Below are 18,244 nucleotides of genomic sequence, written 5' to 3' on the forward strand. Positions count from 1 at the left end.
CCCCCAAGCTTGTGAATATGGGCATGAAAGGATCCGTACAGGCTCAAGAACAGATGGCCCTTATTCAAATGGAGACTTAAGGTGCCCCCCCCCCCCCGCCCCTGCCCCAGTGTCTCCTGCTGTCACACTCCTGCTTAGTGGAACCTCAAGGTATCACCACAGGGTCTTCTGGAAACATCCAATCTGTTCTCCATTACAGTTGGGGAAACTGAGGCCCAGAAAGGGGGAACGTTCTGCCCAAAGAGCCCCAACAAATAACAACAAGAGGGTCCCTTTTGCTTTTAAAGGACAGTGACTCGGATGGTGACATTCGACTGGGATGTTGCCATTTGCAGTCACCTGGTTTTAGTAGCTCATCACTCACCCTTTTGGTTATTGTCTGCACTCCCTGGCTCAGGCCCACTCTTGCTGAAAACTCAGGTCCTGCAGCCTCACTGGATTGAGACTAATAATATGTATTGTTTTTTGGAGCACTTATTGAGCACCTACTATGTGCTAGGCCCTGTGCTTCACGTACATTATCTCTTTTGCCTGTGGGAACATTCTAGTAAGGTTGGCACCGTTATTACCATACCCATCTTCAGAGCAGGAAAACTGAGGCTCAGCGAGCGGGAGGGAATCGATTCAAAGGGTGTGAAGAGAGAGAGGGCAGCCAGGAGGGAGACACAGCTCCTGCAAAGACCCGGAGGTGAGCCAGCAGATGGTGCACAAATATGATCAGAGCCCTCTGGGTAGGTGCTCCCACACCTGGTCTCCATCCTCCTCAAACGGCCCCAGGGGTTGGTTTGACAGACAAGGAAACGGGCTTGATCTAGAGAAGTGGTTTGCTTAAGCAGAGAAACCGAGGTCCAGAGAAGGGAGCGAGAGTGGGGGGCTCAGGTGAGGGGCCCGTGACCCACTGGCGAGGAGGGAGGCTCTCTGGCTGCCTGCCAGTTCTGCGGAGAGCCCAGGGGAGCTGATGGTACATCTTCCCGTGTTGAAAATTAATAGGGAGGAAATTTATTTCAGTGCCATGTGGATGTACCTTTCCTGCTTTTCTCCCTCCCCCAGGCCACACACATGGTGGGGCGGGGGGATTTCAGAACGGGGGACAAAACAGGGAGCCCAGATTCAACAAAGGAAAGGGTGAACTCTCTAGAAGGGCAGAGAGAGCATCGAGTCCCGTGCCAGGAATAGGGAGGGGAAACGGAACCCAGAGGCGAGAACACAGCCTCCCTCCCCTCTCCCCACTCCCCGGTCACCTCCGTGCAGTGTCCATTCCCTCAGGCCAAGCCCCGCTGGAGCCCGGTCGCCCCGGAGCACGGAGTCAGCACACAGGTGGCGCGCTCTGGGAAGTGCGCTCACACGCGCAGACACTCCCAGGTCACGTGGACAGAAACCGTGGCCCAAGGGGCTTGGGTGCATGACATGCCCAAGGTCACTCAGCGAGGGGTACTTGGCGCTCGGTTCCGCTTGCGACCAGCCTGTGATTTTTAAACTGCAGGCATCTCTCTCTCTCTCTCTCTCTCCCTCCCTCCCTCCTTCCCTCCTTCCTTCCCTCCCTCCCTCTCTCCCTTCTTCCCTCAGAACCATTTAAACGATTACAAAGATGCTATTTTTATCTCGGGGAAAATTCAATTATAGACATTGACCTTTATGTTTTTCCCCAGGCTCACGTGCTGCGGGCCCAGGGTGTGGAAGGCTTCTGTGAATGTTCGCAGAAGAGAAACGTCTTCAAAAGCAGCAGCAACTCAGAGGTAAGAGGAAGAGCAGAGGCCAAGGGTGCGGGCCCAAGGCCACAGAGTGAAGGCTCGTCTCAGCCCCCAGGGCGAGACCGCAGGGCAGGAATTCCCTTGTTGTTTCCACATTTGGGGGCCAAGGTCAGGCAAATCCAGACTGCATTAGTTTTGAGTGTGGTCTCTTCATGGGTTCCCCCCTCACCCCCCACCCCCCTCATCATATTTCCCGTTTCCCTGGACACATATTTCAGGGGCTAGCAATAGCAGAAGCTCAATGGGAGGGGCTTCCCTTAAGTATTTAATTATTCAACAAATACCTTGATCGGGAGTCAGACGCTGTCCTCGGTGCTGGGAGGAAATGGCCCACAGAACAGAATGAAAGTGGCCATTTCCAAGAGCCGATGTTGTATGTTAAAAAGTAAACAAGTCAGACATGCAGTGGGTGGGGAGAATGAAGGGAAGGAATCAAGGAAAAGAGGCTGGAGATGTGTGGGGAGGTACGTCTTACGCAGGGTGGTTGGGGGAGGCCTCCGTGAGATGGCAGCGTTTGAATAGTAGAGGCCGAAAGGAGAGGGCAGCGGAGGCAGAGGGCACAGCACGTGCAAAGGTCCTGGGGCAGGACCCGGCTGGCGTGTTGAAGGAACAGCAAGGAGGCTCCTGTGGCTGGAGCAGAGTGAGCGAGGGGAGAGGAAGGAGGTAAAGGCGGGGATTGCCCTTGTCGGTGTGACCTCCCAGTCCAAATACGACGGTCACTTATTGGGGCTGGTTATGCAAGACCTTATGGGCTACAGGGAGGTTTTGGACTTTTATCCTGAGGGAGGTGGGAGTTCTGGGGGCCTTTGGGCAGAGGAGGGATGGGACCTGACTCAGATGCCCACCGGCGCCCTCTGGCAGTTGCCGGGAAGACAGACTGGGGGAAGGCCAGGGCAAGACCTGACCCGGGTTCTCACTGGTGTCCTCTCCTGGCTACCGCCAGGATGACAGACTGTGGGAGTGGAGGGTGAAGCTGGGGACCCGGGTGCAGGCGACTGCGCTGGTCCAGGCTGGCGGCGCGGTGATGAGGATGGACCAGAGGACGGAAAAGAGGGGACAACGTGAGCAACTTCTGGCTGGATTGGGGGCAGAGCCAATGGGCTGTTCTAAAGGACTGGCGGTAGGGTGTGGGGAGAGAGAGCTGAGGATGATGCCAGCGTGTCTGCCCTGTGTGCCTGGAAGGTTGGAGATGCACCAGAAGAGGCAGAAGTATGGGGAGGGGCAGGTTGGAGGGGGCGGGGGTGAGAACAGAGATTTGGCCTGGCCTCACACAGAGATGTCAGATGCCTTATGAAGACCTAGGTCTGTTGGCCAATGATGGAAGAAGGAATTTTAATCCAGGGGGATGGACGAGCAGGCGGGGAGAGAGAAGATGCCCGGGGGCTGTCCTGTGTTTAGAAACTGAGCAGAAAAGGAGAGAAGCTGGCAGAGGTTGAGGGGGTCCAGCAGAGGATGGGGGAGGCCAGGAGGCTGCAGGCTCCCAGCGACCAAGGGAGGACATTGTTCCCAGGAGGAGGAGGGACCGGCCAGGTGAGGTGCTGCTGGGAGTGAGAGCGGGATGGGGCCTGAGAAGTGGCCGTGGTGTTCGGACTGGGAGGTCGCTCCGACAAGGGCACTCAGGACAGTGGTGGGAAGGGCGCACCGCTGAGATTGTAAGGAAGGATTTTAGCTCTCTGAGCCTCAAGATGCCCCACATCTGAGTGAAAGTATCAGCGAGACACCCCCCCCCCCCCACCACCACCACCACTACCTCCAAAGTCAATCTGAGGACATGGTGAGGTCATGTTCTCAGCACATGCTCTGCTTGGCAAGGCAGAGCTGATATCGCTGAGCTACTATTGTTGTAGGTAGGAGTGCTATCTGTCCATCCATCTACCCCCCATCCATCCACTCATCCATGTATCCATCTGCCCATCCAGATACCCACTCATCCATCCACCCATTTACCCACTTATCCATCCGTCTACCTATCCATCCCTTATCCATCCACCCATCCCTCCCTTATCCATCCATCCACCCACCCGTCCACTTATTCGTCCACCTACCCATGCATCCATCCATCTATTCATCCATCCATTCATCATCTACCTACCCACCAACCAACCAACCATCCATCCATCCATCCATCCATCCATCCATCCATTCTTCCTTTCAACCCTTCTGTGTCTACACCTGCTGAGCTCAATGTTCTGTTCCCTCTCGGCCTGTCCTGCTAACTCCCCTGCCACCTCTGGCCATTCTCTTGATGTTCTCAAAGCAGCACCCAGGTTTGACTCCGTGCCGCCCTCCCCTACATCCTGGGCACTGCACACCTTCATCAGCCTGAGTTTGTTGAAAGGACCAGAGCCAGCCAGGCTGTCCCTCTTGGTCCCGGGCTCTGGGCTGTGCTCAGGGTGGAACACAGAGCTCCCTCCCACACAGCCCTTCTCCGCAGGACCAGCTCTGGGGTCCAAGTCTCAGGATTCACAGCATTCATATCAGCTGGAAAATATCCCTTTGGAGGGATTTTTGTGGCTGGGGAGCCAGGTTGGGGAAACAACCTGCCCATGCACCCCAAACTCCGCTCGCCGATGTCCTCCCCCTTGATCAGAAGACCTCTTGGTGCCAGCATCAAATCTTTCTTTGAATTTTGAAATTTTTCTTGTTTCTGTTTCTCTCACCATCCCCTGAGGAGTGGACAGAACTGAATAGAGAGAGAGGAGACCAGCACTGAAGAGTCTTGTCCCAGCTCGGCCCTGCTTTACTGCAAGAACTTAAGGCACGTCCTCAATCTAGGCCTCAGTTTCCCTAATGGTGGGATGAAGCAATGCTTTCTTGCAAGGAGGTGAGATTATACAGACGTGCCCACCTGTGGGGGTGGGGGGACCCTCAGCTGGTGCTTGACGAATGGCCTTCTCACCTTCAGGTGGGGAGATGTTTACAGACAGGACCCCGATGAAAATGGCATTGCATGAGAGTTACCCACAGCCCCATGGTGGGCGCAGCATGCTGGGTCAGCCACCTGGGTTCATGTCCCCGCTCTGTCATGGCGCACTGTGGGCAAGGCTCTCCCGCTCTGAGCCTCAGTTTCTTTATCTGTACAATGGGGTTACAGCCCCCCACACCTCAGGACTAAATGAGTTATACATCCAATGCCCTTAGGACATGTTAGGTGATTCGTAAGTACCAGCTGTTATTATCATTTCTATTGCAGCCCCCAGACACCAGCAGTCCCGGCGTCGTGATGTGTGGTCCTCAGATATTTTTCTATGCTTAGAAACAATTTGGGGATCATAAGTGGGATTCTATTTAAAACCACTTTCTCCCAACTGATTAATAACTGCAATAATAGTTAGGCCTCCTAACCCAGAGCTAGGCATTTATATTTCATTATATCCTCCTAGCAGCGTAGAAAGGAGATGTTTTTATTAGTCCTCATCCACAGAAGAGGGAAAGGGTCCTGCAGCGAAAAGAAAGTCTGGCTGCCACCCCAGATTACCCCGATGCAGAGGCTGGGTGGTTGGCCAGGCTGCCACTGCGGGGAGGAGGGCGCCCCTCCCCGGGCAGCCTGGCCAGGCTCCACCCCCGTAGACTTCCTCCTGAAGTCATGGCAACCTGCTCCTGTGAGATGCTAATTAAGGCAAATAGGAGAAGATTCCCACCCTGGACTCTTGCAGAGAACTAGATGCCCAAGGTGTTCCGGGAGCAGCCGGGGCCTGAGGGACTCGGTTTCCCCAGGTTGCATCACTTGCTCGGAGGCTGGGTTCCTGGCTGGGAGCAGAGAGGAGAGGGAGTGAGCTCACCAGTTTGGAGACTGTAGATGCCAACCATGGCCCAGGCGCCAGGCACTAAGAATTACATGCACGATTCATTCAAAGTTCAAAAAATACAGTCTTACATACTTCTTTGTTTGGATAGGGAAGGTGGGGCAGGGTATACAAGGTATTAAGAGCAAGGCTTGACGGCACCTGCCTTATGCCAAACCCTCTGCTCAGCACCTGATTGGTGTTAACTCATTCTCTCCTCATCCAAACATCCCTCTGGGGGGCGCATCACCATTTTTGTTTTGTAGGTGATGACACTGAGGCACAGAGAGGTTAAGTCACTAGCCCAAGGTCACACAGCTGGTCAAAGGCCAAGCTGGGCTTTCCACCACTGCCTTTCGAGGTACGAGAGTTCAGGGAGAAAAAAATTCTCCTCCCCACCCTGGGCCCAGTCACCCAGCGCCCACCCCTAGAGGCAGCCATTGTCACAGGTCCCTGTTCCTTCCGGCAGCGTGTGCGCACATAAGCACCTGTGCACTTTCCCTCCCTGCCTGCTTTTCTCACACGCGCGTGCACTCAAGTGCCGTCCTGCGCTTTCCTTGCTATCACTTAGCAGTACACCTTTGAGATCATTGCTCCTCAGTACCTGGCTTTATGTTGCTGTCAGCGCCTCCTCTGAGAGATAAACAGATAGTTTTTAATATGGTAAAAGACACACAGTATATACTTTACCATTTTAACTATTTAAAATGTTAACATGTACAACTTAGTGTCATTAGTACATTAACAATATTGTACAACCACCACCACTATCAAGATCCAGAAACTTTCCATCTCCCCAAAAAGAAAAAAAAATTAATGTTTTGATCCTCACCTGAGGATATGTTTATTGATTTTAGAGATAGAGGAAGGGAGGGGGGGGAGAGAAGGGGGAGAGAGAGAGAGATCAGTGTGAGAGAGAACCATTTATCGGCTGCCTCCCATCCGCACCCCGATCTGGGTATGTGCTCTGACTGGAATAGAACCCGCATGGGCAACACTCCAACCAACCAACCGAGCCACACTGGCCAGGGCCCGTCTTTGTCATTTTTAAGCGTCCAGCTATGTGGCATTAAGCACATTCACACCCGTGTACAGCCACCCCGCCACCACCTCCAGCACCCACCACCCACGTTCTGTCTGTGGAGCTGACTCCCCTGGGGACCTCCTGGGAGTGGAATCACACAGTCTCTGTCCTCCTGTGTCTGGCTGATCTCACTGAGCGCCATGTCCTCAAGGCTCATCCGTGCTGTAGCACATGACTGAACTTCCTTTTTTTTTTTTGTTAATCCTTACTGAAGGATATATTTTTCCCATTGATTATGAGAGTGAAGGGAAGGGGGTAGGAGGGAGAGAGAGAGAGAGAGAGAGAGAGCCATCAATGTGAGAGAGACACATCGATTGGTTGCCTCCTGCATGCGTCCCAACGGGGGCGAGGGATCAAACCCGAGGCCTGCTCTAACCACTGACCCACACCAGCCAGGGCAGAACTTCCTTTCTGAGGCGGAATCCCATTGTCCGGCTGGACCGGGTCGTGTGTCCCTGTTCGTTCGCCCACGGACACCTTTGGGCTGTTGTGAGCAGCGCTGCTGTGAGCGTGCACGTGCAAGTTGCCTTCGGAGCACCTGCTCGCAGTTCCTTGGGGGATCCCACTGGGCTGTTATAGCCAGGCCCGCGGACGGACAGTTGGGCTGTTTGCACTTTCCTGTTGCCATCGCAGGCAAACTGCACTCGGCGTTCTCACCAGCGCGGGGCCTCGGGCAAGTCTCCGCATACCTTGGCACATCCGCTTCCGCACCTGTGATATGGGCTGATCATACTCCCTCCCTCACAGGGCTGTGGGAGAGCCAGCTGTGCGAACGGTGACACGGGGCTTGGAACAGGGCCTGGACTCGGTCGGTGCTCAATGAGCGCCCGTCCTCCTGGGACCTTCGGGAGCGCTTTGCTCTTCTGCCCGCTTCGGAGCGTCAGCTTTGGAAACTCAAGATCCAGGAGGCGGCTGGCCGATTGAATGTGGGGTGGCAGGGAGGAGATATGGGAAGGAGGGCAGGTGGGTACTTCACAGGAGTGACAAGGGCCCAGGCGGCCCCGTGGGGCCTGGCTCACACTCCCACGTGTGCCCTCGGACGCGCGGCCCGGGCATATGCCGGGTCAGGGAAGTAGCGGCCGGGATTCACTGGACGTTATGAGCTCATCTGCTTTCCGGCACAGGCAGGAGACGGGACACCGATGCCACTGTGACATCTGTACCGGTGCCTCTTCAATCAGACCCAGCTCACCAGCCCCAGAAAGGCAGCTCTGCGAGGCAGCCGTGCTGGGCATGAGAGCGAATGAATCTGCTACTTGGTCCGTCCATTCATTCATGCGTGCATATACTGGGCACTTACTGTGTGCCGGACGCTGTCCTACGTGCTGGGACCCAGCAGGGAACAGGTTAGCCGGGTTGTGGTGTCTGGTGGCTCATACTCCCATTTGACAGATGAACAAACTGAGGCTCAGGAAGGCAGGGACCTGCCCAAGGTGACACGGTGCTAGCAGGAGAGACAGCCATTGAACAGGTAAGTCATCCCTGACAGACGCATGGAATTTTACCAGATGGGAATTAGAACTGAGAAGGGAGTGAACGGGCAGAGAATAATTGGGTGTGAGCTCAGAAAGGGAGGTCAGGAAGGCTTCTCCGTGGAGATGACATTTAGGCGGAGCACTCAGTGATGAGATGAAGCTGGGGGTTCAGTCAAGAGTTTGGGGGGCTTCCAGTCGAGATGGTGGCATAGGTACATGCTGTGCTTGCCTCCTCCCACGACCACATCAAAATTACAACTAAACTGCAGAACAGTCATCGTGCAGAGCCGCCCGAAGTCGAGCTGAACAGAAGCCCTGTAGCTAAGGATATACAGAAGGAGACACACTGACTGGCAGGAGGGCGGAGACCTGGACCTGGCTGGCCCCACCCCGTGTGGTGGTTAACAATCAAGAGGGATATCTGGGCTGTGGGGGGCCCCCATGAAGAGCAAGGGGCTCCAGCCCCCGCCCCACCCCACCTCCCAGCCCAGGGTACTACCAGGAAGAGAAGTCCCCATAACTCCTGCCTGTGGAAACCAGGGGGACTGGGGCTGAGTGAGACCGAGGGCAGCTGGAGTCCCAGGCTTTCCTCTTAAAGGGCCCGTGCACAGACTTACTGGGACCCACAGCATCTCCTAAGGCGCCAGGGACAGACAGGGAGAACGGCATTGCCTGGCGAGGACTTTCTCCCAGACAGAAGGCCGGGCAGAGGCCATTGTTCTCTTGCCGAGCCCGCCCCCGACAGAGCCTGCAGACAGGCACCATAGCTAAGTCTCCATCCACCTGGGCGACACTGTTCGCCCCTCCGGTGATTTCCTGAGACCCCATCCAACTTGCAGGCCCTTTCTGGTCGCTTTTCCATGCAACCAGCCTATCTTGGCTCATGCTGTGGACTTTGCTAAAATCTCTCAAACGGGCAGTACCGGCTTCGATGTACCGCAGGCCTCTTGCTTAAGTGACCCCTGGTCCGACACTCGTGGCAGCCAGCCTGGTTTGAAACGTGGCCTCTCCTGGGCACCTCCGAGCCCAGGACAAGTAGCAGCCTTCTGCAGATCACCCTGTGTCGAGGCCCAGTGCCCCCAGGCAGAGCACAGATGGTGGTTGGCCTTGGCCTGCACCTCCCAGGAGGCCCCAGAGCCAGCGGACCTGGAGGACAGCTTTAGACCAACCATGCTGAAGCACCGCCTGACCACTCCACAAGCGACACACTCGAGGGGTGGACTCAGCAGGCACCGGAGCCCTGATCAAGCCAGTCCTGCTCCGTGCAGTCAGCCCCTGCTCATACTAGTCGTGAGCAGTCCTCACAGCCCATTGGCCTGGGGGTAAATCCCTCCTGTTGATGTACCTACAGCAATCAGGGCTCAACTCTAACAGGAGGGTGCATAGTCCACACAAGGGGTGCACCCAACGCGCCCAGTTCAGGTGACTGGGGAGGCTGCATCTCTAGGCCCTGCAGGACTAGGCCCTACTGTATGAGGCCAAGGAGACGTGGCAGCTCTACCTAATACACAGAGACAAACATAGATGGGCAGCCAACGTGAGGAGACAGAGAAACGTGTCCCTGGTGCGAGAACAGAACAAAACTCCAAAAAATAGAACTAGACAAAATGGAGACAGGCCATCTACCAGGGGCAGAGTTCAAAACACTGGTTATAAGGGCGCTCAGAGGCCTCCGTGAGAAATCCAACAAAGAGATAGAAACATAAAAAATGGAGACAGAAAACATAAAAAAGAACCAGTCAGAAATGAAGTCTACATTACAAGGACTCAACAGTAGATGAAGCAGAAAATAAAGTCAGTGATTTGGCAGATAAGGAAGCATTGACCTGTGGATCAGGAGGTCACAGTTCAATTCTCGGTCAGGCCATATGCCTGGGTTGCGGGCTCAATCCCCCATGTGGGGCATGCAGGAGGCAGCTGATCAATGATTCTCATCATTGTTGTTTCTATCTCTCTCTCCCTCTCCTTTCTTCTCTGAAATCAATAAAAATATCTTTTTAAAAGAGAGAGAGAGAGAGAGAGACAAGGAAGGACCCAGCAATTCCACTTCTAGGTACTTATCTGAAGAAACCCCAAACACCATATGTTCATTGCAGAATTATTTACATTAGCTAATATATGGAAGCCACCTAGATGACCATCAATAGATGAATGGATATAGAAAAAGGGAAATATATATATGTATATGTATATGTGTGTGTGTGTGTGTGTGTGTGTGTATACATACACATACAATGGAATATGACTCAACCATAAAAGAATGAAATCTTGCCATCTGCAATAACATGGATGGGCCGGGAGGGTACTGTGCTGAGTGAAATAAAACAGTCAGAGAAAGACAGATGCCAGATGATTTCCCTTATACGTGAACTCTAAAAACCAGAATAAATGAGTGAGCAAGCAGAATAGAAACAGACTCATAGATACTTGCCAGGTGGGAGGGGGTTAGGGCTATGGGTGGAAAAGGTGAAGGGATTAAGAAGTACAAATTGGTAGTTACAGAATAGTCATGGGGATGTAAAGTATAGCACAGGGGTTATAGCCAATACTATTCTAATAACGCTGTGTGGTGTCAGGTGAGCACTCGATTTATTGGGGTGATCTGTTTGTAAGTTATATAAATGTCTAACCACTGGGCTGTACACCTGAAACTAATATAATATTGCATATAAACTGTAATTGAAAAATAAAAATGTATTTATTTATTTGTTAATCCTCACCCGAGGATATTTTCCCATTGATTTTTAGAGAAAGTGCAAGAGGGAGGGAAAGACAGAGAGAAATATCAATTTGAGAGAAACACATCGATTGGTTGCCTCCACCAGGGCCCAGGCCAGGGAGAAGACTGCAGCTGAGGTATGTGCCCTTGACCAGAATCAAACCTGGGACCCTTGGTCCGCAGGCCGACGCTCTATCCACTCAACCAAACTAGCTAGGCTAAAAAATTATTTTTAGAAAAGAGTTTGGGAAACAGTGTGTCAGGCAACTGACACAGCCAGTGCAAAGGCCCTGGGGCAGGACCCTGCTGGCATGTTGGAGAAAGAGTGAGGCCCATGTGGCTGCAGCAAAGTGAGCAAGGGGGAGAGGGAGGAGTTGAGGGCAGGGCAGGGGCTTGTGGGCATGTGGAGAATGTGGACTTTATTAAGAGCACTGGAGACCTGTGGAAGAGAGGCAGGACCCAGTGACCTAATATTCTGATTCAAGCTCTAGAGAGACTTCTCTGGCTCCATGTGTGAAACAAGCTGACAAGTGCAATTAATTCATTCATTAATTCATTCATCTATCCATCCATTCATTTCCCTGGGGGCAAGAGCAGCCACAGAAGGCACTAAGCAGAACAGGGACAGGATACAGTGTGTGTTGAAATGTTCCCTCTGACTGCTGAGTGGAAGGTGGAGTGTTGGAGTGAGAGGTGGGGATGGGAGTTAAGGGACCAGGTGAGAACGGAGTAGCAGAGGGAGGTCACCTCTGCCCCTTGTATCCCAGGGTGGTTCAGCCCGGGCTCAGCCTGAACATTTGTTGCTTCCCAAAGTTACCCCGGCCCAGGAACTAGCGAGATGCTCTGGCGGTACCCCCTCCTCCTCCTCACAGTTCCCCAAAGTCCCTCTAATCCATGCCAGGTAACAAAGGAGGTAACGTGACCCCAGTCACCTGCAGACATAAATGTTGAGGTTGGAGCACCAGGCCAAGGCTTGGGAGGCAGCCAGGCACAGGGACAGCCCTCACTGTGGTTGGCAAGGAGCACCCTCCCGGGCAGGCCCAGGTGGAGGGAAGTGATTTGGGGCCAGGTGTGGGACACCCCTTCCAAACTGAGCCCCAAGCCCATCTGTCCCTGTGCCTGCTTGGCCTTATGCGCACTGCCACCAGGTGGGGGCGTAACTGGATGGTGGATGCCAAAGCTTGGAGAGCTCTGGGGACAGAACCCAGGTGCAAGATGCAGCCGAGGGTGTCCGCCAGATTTGGGGGACAGAGTTGGAACCAACCCTGGAGCTGGGTCTGGAGATAAAACTGAGTCGGCTTCCGCCCCTGGGCTACAGGGAGGGAGGTCTGGAGAGGCCGACACCAACCATAGCCAAGCACGGTTGCATGCTGGGCATGTCGCACGTGCCACACAGCCCACAGAGCAGCCCCGGGAGGGGGAGATTTCTGCTCTTTCTTTGCAGAGGAGGGGATGAAGCTCGGTGACCGGAAGTGACTTGCCTGAGGTCTTATAGGGAAGAGGCAGTTCAGCCAGAATTTGAGCCCTGGTCTGTCTGAGTGCAGGGTTCATCCTACTGTCTTTCCCAGGAGGGTGTAGAGCAGTGGTTCTCAACCTTGGCTGCACATTAGAGTCACCTGGGAATCTTTTTAAAATCCTGATTTCTGGGCCTCATCCTCCGGAAATTCTGTTTCTTTGTTATGGGGTGAGGCCACAACATCAGTAACAAAGAAACAGAATTTCCGGAGGATGAGGCCCAGAAATCAGGAGTTTAAAAAGACTCCCAGGTGATTCTAATGTGCAGCCAAGGTTGAGAAAGAACCACTGGTGTAGAGGGTTTTCTCTGAGCAGAAGCAGCCCCTTAACGTTGGGATGGCAAACGCGACACACAAATCACAATATTCCCCTCAGCTGCCCATGGCAGGCATCACCAATCATTAAAAAAACTATCCCGCGGAGACAAGATCCAGGCATCACTAATCAACTGCAGCACCCTTTCCCTGCAGAACTGGACACGGGTTCAAAATCCAGCCCCAATGAGCAACTTCCCATAAATGAGTGGGTGTGCAGTCGGAATTGTGAGGTGAACACAGACTGACAAAGGTTCCTTCCTCTTCCAGGTGGACAGTGTTAAGCCACACATTTAATCCCGTCCCTGTTAAAAATCCCTTTAGTTTCTTTTCATTGCCTGGAGGATGAAATCCAAATTCCTGGCCCTGCCTTTGATCGTGCTGTTCCCTCCTGCCCTCCGTGCCATCTCTTAGCTCTTCAGAGAGCTCCCCACAGCCAGCCACTCTGCTAAAGTCTCCCCAACTTCTACCCTCCCCCTATGTTACCACTAGAGGCCCGGTGCATGAAATTCGTGCACAAGTGCAGTCCTGAGGCCTGGCTGGTGATTGAAGCGCGAGCGTCTGGTGTGGAAGGGCAGATCCCCCGGGCCTCCACGCACCCCCATCCACCTGAGTCATTGGGCCCCTGCCTGGCTCCCTCAGTGCCTGGGAGCCGGTCGGTGGCCCCACCACCGCTGCTGGTCACCATCTTCTGGGTGATCGGCGGGGCAGTGGGGCCCCGCTCACACCGGCCTTGGCCTGGCACCTCCTGCTCTCCTGCTCCACCATCCTGCTGCAGTCCCTCTCTCATCGGGGCCTATCAGGGCCTATCAGGGCCGGCAGCGCTTGTAATGCCACCCGCTGCCAGCACCACATCGCCCATGCCCGCCATGTTCTGTGCTGCCCCCTGGTGGTCAGCGCGTGTCATAGCGAGTGGTCGAACTCCTGATGGAACTCCTGGTTGAGGGGACAGTTTGCATTTAGGCTTTTATGATACAGGATGCTTTTGTTTCTTTGTAGCAATTGTCACAGTTTTCAACATCATCTTTATTCCTCAGTGTGCTTGTCCCTCCCACAAGGCAGGGGTGTGGTCTGAAGTGTCTGGAACCTGGAATGGGTGTGTTGGGGCCCTCACTCCCAACTCCAAGGGGAAAGAATCTGATTGGCTCAGCCTATGCCCTGGTCCACCTGTCAAGACAGGAAGGTGGGGGTCACGGTGTGAACGAGGCAGGGGGTGCTGTGTCAGTGAGGTGGAGGGTCAGGGCCATTCTCAGGAAAAGTCAATGGGCTGGGCAGACACCCCACTTGGGCTATGAAAGCAACAACCAAAACAATAAGAAGAGCTAATAATAACAGCCAATAATCATAGCTAATATTACAATGTTAAAATGAAAACATTGTTCATATTTGGCAGATGGGAAAGCTGAGACAAGGAGATGGAATGCGATGTGCCCAAGAGCACACAGTGAGCACTCAGATGTTCACTAGAGACCTCCCTCCCTCGGAGGAGATAAGTTCCTTCAAGACCCGACCAATAGGAGAACGCCCTCCCCCCCCTCCACCCCCACCCCCACATAATGTGCAACAGGAAATGAGAACCCCTTCCCCAGGAGAGGAGCCTGGCCTTCCTATCTCCTGAAAGGGCCTCAAGGGCAATTCCCTCCCACAGCATCGCCTCCTCCGTGACCTTCATTCCATCTTGGCGTGGCCCCAGGAACATGTCGGGCTTCAGCTCCGAGCAATTACGTTCTCTTTGTGGCTACTCTGCCTCAACCGCTTGGGAGGCCCGGCACCGACAGCTGCGGGTGAAGTTTGCCTGTGGAGGACAGGAAGTGTCTATCTTTATATTCCGGCATTAACAAGCCTCTGTCACATGGAAATGGCATTTTATTTCTCCTCCTAATAAACGAGAATGTGTTTTTTTAGCTCTTCCGCGATCACTTGATTCTCAAGTTTGAATTGTTTGGAAGCTTAAAACACTTCTGACTACATCAACACATTTTAACATTTTCCTCTCCTGAATGAGAAAGACATAAAAAGGGGAGAAAAAAGGGCAAACGCTTTGATTATATTAACAGGAGCATGGAGTGAAAAAATAGGGAGGTGACTGTGCCACTTGCTCTGCTTGGAACCTCACTAAGAGGAGTGGGTTTAATTCGAAAACTCTGATAAACTGGAGCACAGGGAGGAAGCAGGTAGGATAGTGTGTAACATGTGGCTTTCATTCTTTTCATTCAGAAGCACTTATTGAGGACTTAATGCAGTGATGGCGAGCCTTCTGAGTTTGGCGTGTCAGCATTTTGAAAAACCCTAACTTAACTCTGGTGCCGTGTCACATATAGAAATTTTTTGATATTGGCAACCATAGTAAAACAAAGACTTATATTTTTGATATTTATTTTATATTTTTAAATGCCATTTAACAAAGAAAAGTCAACCAAAAAAATGAGTTCACGTGTCACCTCTGACACGCGTGTCATAGGTTCACCATCACTGACTTAATGCATGCCAGTTGCAGTCCGAGGTGCAGAAAGAGCAGATAGCAAGCCCTGCCCCCCTGACATGGAGAATGTGTGGGAGAACAGGAGTTAAGCAGTCAATTACATAATTAACATCACAGTTTATTTATTTATTTACTTACTTATTTTTGTTAATCCTCACCCGAGAATATTTTTTCCATTGTTTTTCAGAGAGAGTGGAAGGGAGGGGTGAGGGGAAAAGAGAGAGAAACATCGATGTGAGAGAGATGCCCTAAATGGGGGGTGGGGTGCAAACCCACAACCCAGGCACATGCCCTGGACCCAATTTCGAACCAGCAACCCTCAGGTCAATGGGCCAACGCTCTAACCACTGAGCAACAGGCCAGGGCTATTTTTAATTTTTTAAATTGATTTGAGAGAGAGAGAAGAAGGGAGAGGGAATGAGAGATAGAAACATCAATGAGAGAAATATTAATTGGCTGCCTCCTGCACACCCCCTACTGGGGATTGAGCCTGCAACCCAGGCTTGTGTCCCGACTGGGAATCAATCTGGTGACCTCTTGGTTCATGGGTTGGCACTCAACCACTGAGCCATACCAGCCGGGCCACCACAGTTTAAATGTAAACCCCTGGACATGGGAGGGGAGGGAGCACAGAGGGGGAACCTCATGTAACTTCTTAGCTGTCCTATTAAGGCGAAAAGCAAAGCAGGTGAGTGGGAAGAGCATTTCTGGCAGAAGGAACAGCATGCGCAAAGGCTGTAAGTTGGGAAGGAGCTGGCCTTGGTGAGGAGCAGAGAGATGTTGGCTGGGCCTTGCAGGTCCTGGTGAGGAGGTGAGTGTTACTCTGGGAGTCCTGGGAGTTCCCTGAGAAGCGTCAGATTTGGAGCATATGAGGAGTAATCACTGGACGAATAATAGAAAGGGAAAACATCCATTGGGTAAACATTTATTGAGCATCTGCTGTGTGCCAGGCTCAGCTAGGCGCTGGGGCCACAGGAGCAACCAAGATAGGGGATAGGACCCTTGTTTTTCCTGGTGAGGAAACCAAAGAGCATATAGACAACATGGATTGTCCAGGGCCACAGAGCTGCCAAGTGGCAGGAGTATCTGACTCTAAACTTTGGGAGTCATCTGTCCCCCAATTCTGGTCCCTAGAGTGAAAGCTGGAGGGCTGCCTGGAGGAGGAGAGAAAGTAGTAAGGGGAGGAAGGAGAGAAGGAAGGAGGAGGAATGAAGAAAGGTGGAGACTTTCTGAGCAACCTACAGAGAGTAGGACCAGGGCCAGAGGAGGGAGGTGAAAGGGAGACAGAGTAAAGGAAAAACTAACCCTTGGCATAACCCCAAACCAAGGTGGTTCTGCCATGCAGGGAATGAGTGTGCAAGGCCAGCCTGTGTCAGGGAGCGGTTTCCACTCTGAGAAATCCCCTTACCTCCCAGGCCCCTCACTCCTCTAACAGCCTGTGATGGAAGGGCAGAGGGGACCCTGACCTGAGACTCCAGGGCAGCCTTGGCTGAGCGCGACTCAATTCTTAGAGTCCTGGTTTCCAATCCAGGCTCCACTGTGTGGGTCTAGGCTGGTCCTCAGCCTCTCTGCGCCTCACCAGAGCCAAAACAGCACAGACCTCCCAGGAAAAACATTGGGGACAGTGTCTGGAACAGAGAGTGCACCCTGGAAATGCTGATTTTGCTGACACTTCCAGCTTCGGTCATCAGGAGCTGTGGCTGCTACTAAGGGATGGTTGGGATCTGGCACACCTGGGGAGGGCTGGCAGCAGTAATCTCGCTGTGTTTCCAACTCAGCCCTCTGCAGACTCCTGCTCAAGTGCTCAGGGTGGAGTGGGCTCTTGTTTACTGGGCATTGGGGGCACAGGCTGCCCGGCCTGTGGGTGAGGGGCTCACGCGCCTCAACCTCATCACACAGCCCTTGGAGCAGCAGCCGCAGGAGTCAGAGGACTCGGGGCTGTGTGTCCACCGCTGACGAGTGCATGCCTGGGGGCCCAGTCCTGGGACTCCGTCATCTGGGTTAATGATTCAAATGTGCCTCCATTTAGTCCCTGCAGGTCATCCAGGCCAAGGGTCACTTCGCCTCCCAAGTCTGTCCCCAGTCTAGCTACTTTCCCCCCTAAGCTGCTTGCATCCTGGTCCACCCTGTCATCACCCAGCCGGGGCAGCGCTGTCACCTCCAACCTGGTGTCCTAGCTCCCACCCTCGCCCACCATGGTCTGTCCTCCCTGCGGCCGCCACCAGAGGGCGCCGGTGAGCACTTTAGTCAGGTCCCCTTCCTCCTCTGCCCACTCCCTCCCAGCCGTGGGCAAACTACGGCCCCGCGGGCCGGATCCGGCCCCGTTTGAAATGAATAAAACTATTAAAAAAAAGACCGTACCCTTTTATGTAATGATGTTTACTTTGAATTTATATTAGTTCACACAAACACTCCATCCATGCTTTTGTTCCGGCCTTCCGGTCCAGTTTAAGAACCCATTGTGGCCCTCGAGTCAAAATTTGCCCACCCCTGGATAAGCCCAAGTCCTCCCTGTGGCTCCTAAGGCCTTGCACAACCTGCCCTCACCTCATCCCTCTACACCTCCCCCCCAACTCTGCTACACACACACACACACACACACACACACACACACACTCACTCACACACACACACATAGGCCTCCTTGCTGTTTCTCCAACACACCAAGCACCGTCCTGTCCCAGGACCTTTGCACGGACTGTTCCTGCTGCCTGGGGTGTTCTTCACCCACCAGCACTTCTCACCATAGGTTTATCATCTGGTTTCACGTCCATCTCTCCTGGTAAGAAGGCAGCTTAGGTGCCCGTAATTGTCTGACGGATGCATGGATAAATTTAGAATGAGCTGAATCAGACCTGGGGCCGGAAGCCCAGCCCTGTCTCTCCCAAGCTATGCGAATGCCAGTACATCCTTTTCAACTCTGAGCCTCAGTTTGCTTGGCTGCAAAATAGGGAGAAATCACCCTGGGGAGGATTCGTGCTGCTCGGCTCCCTGGGAAGCTCTCAGCCTGCCACCCAGCACGCGGCAGGTGCTCATCAGATGGAAGTTTCTGTTGTGCTATGTCCTTGACCTTCCCCCTTCCTTCGGCAGCCTGTTCAGAGCTCAGAAACAGGTCTCAT

This window comes from Myotis daubentonii, chromosome 5, assembly GCF_963259705.1.
Source record: "Myotis daubentonii chromosome 5, mMyoDau2.1, whole genome shotgun sequence".
NCBI lineage: Eukaryota > Metazoa > Chordata > Mammalia > Chiroptera > Vespertilionidae > Myotis > Myotis daubentonii.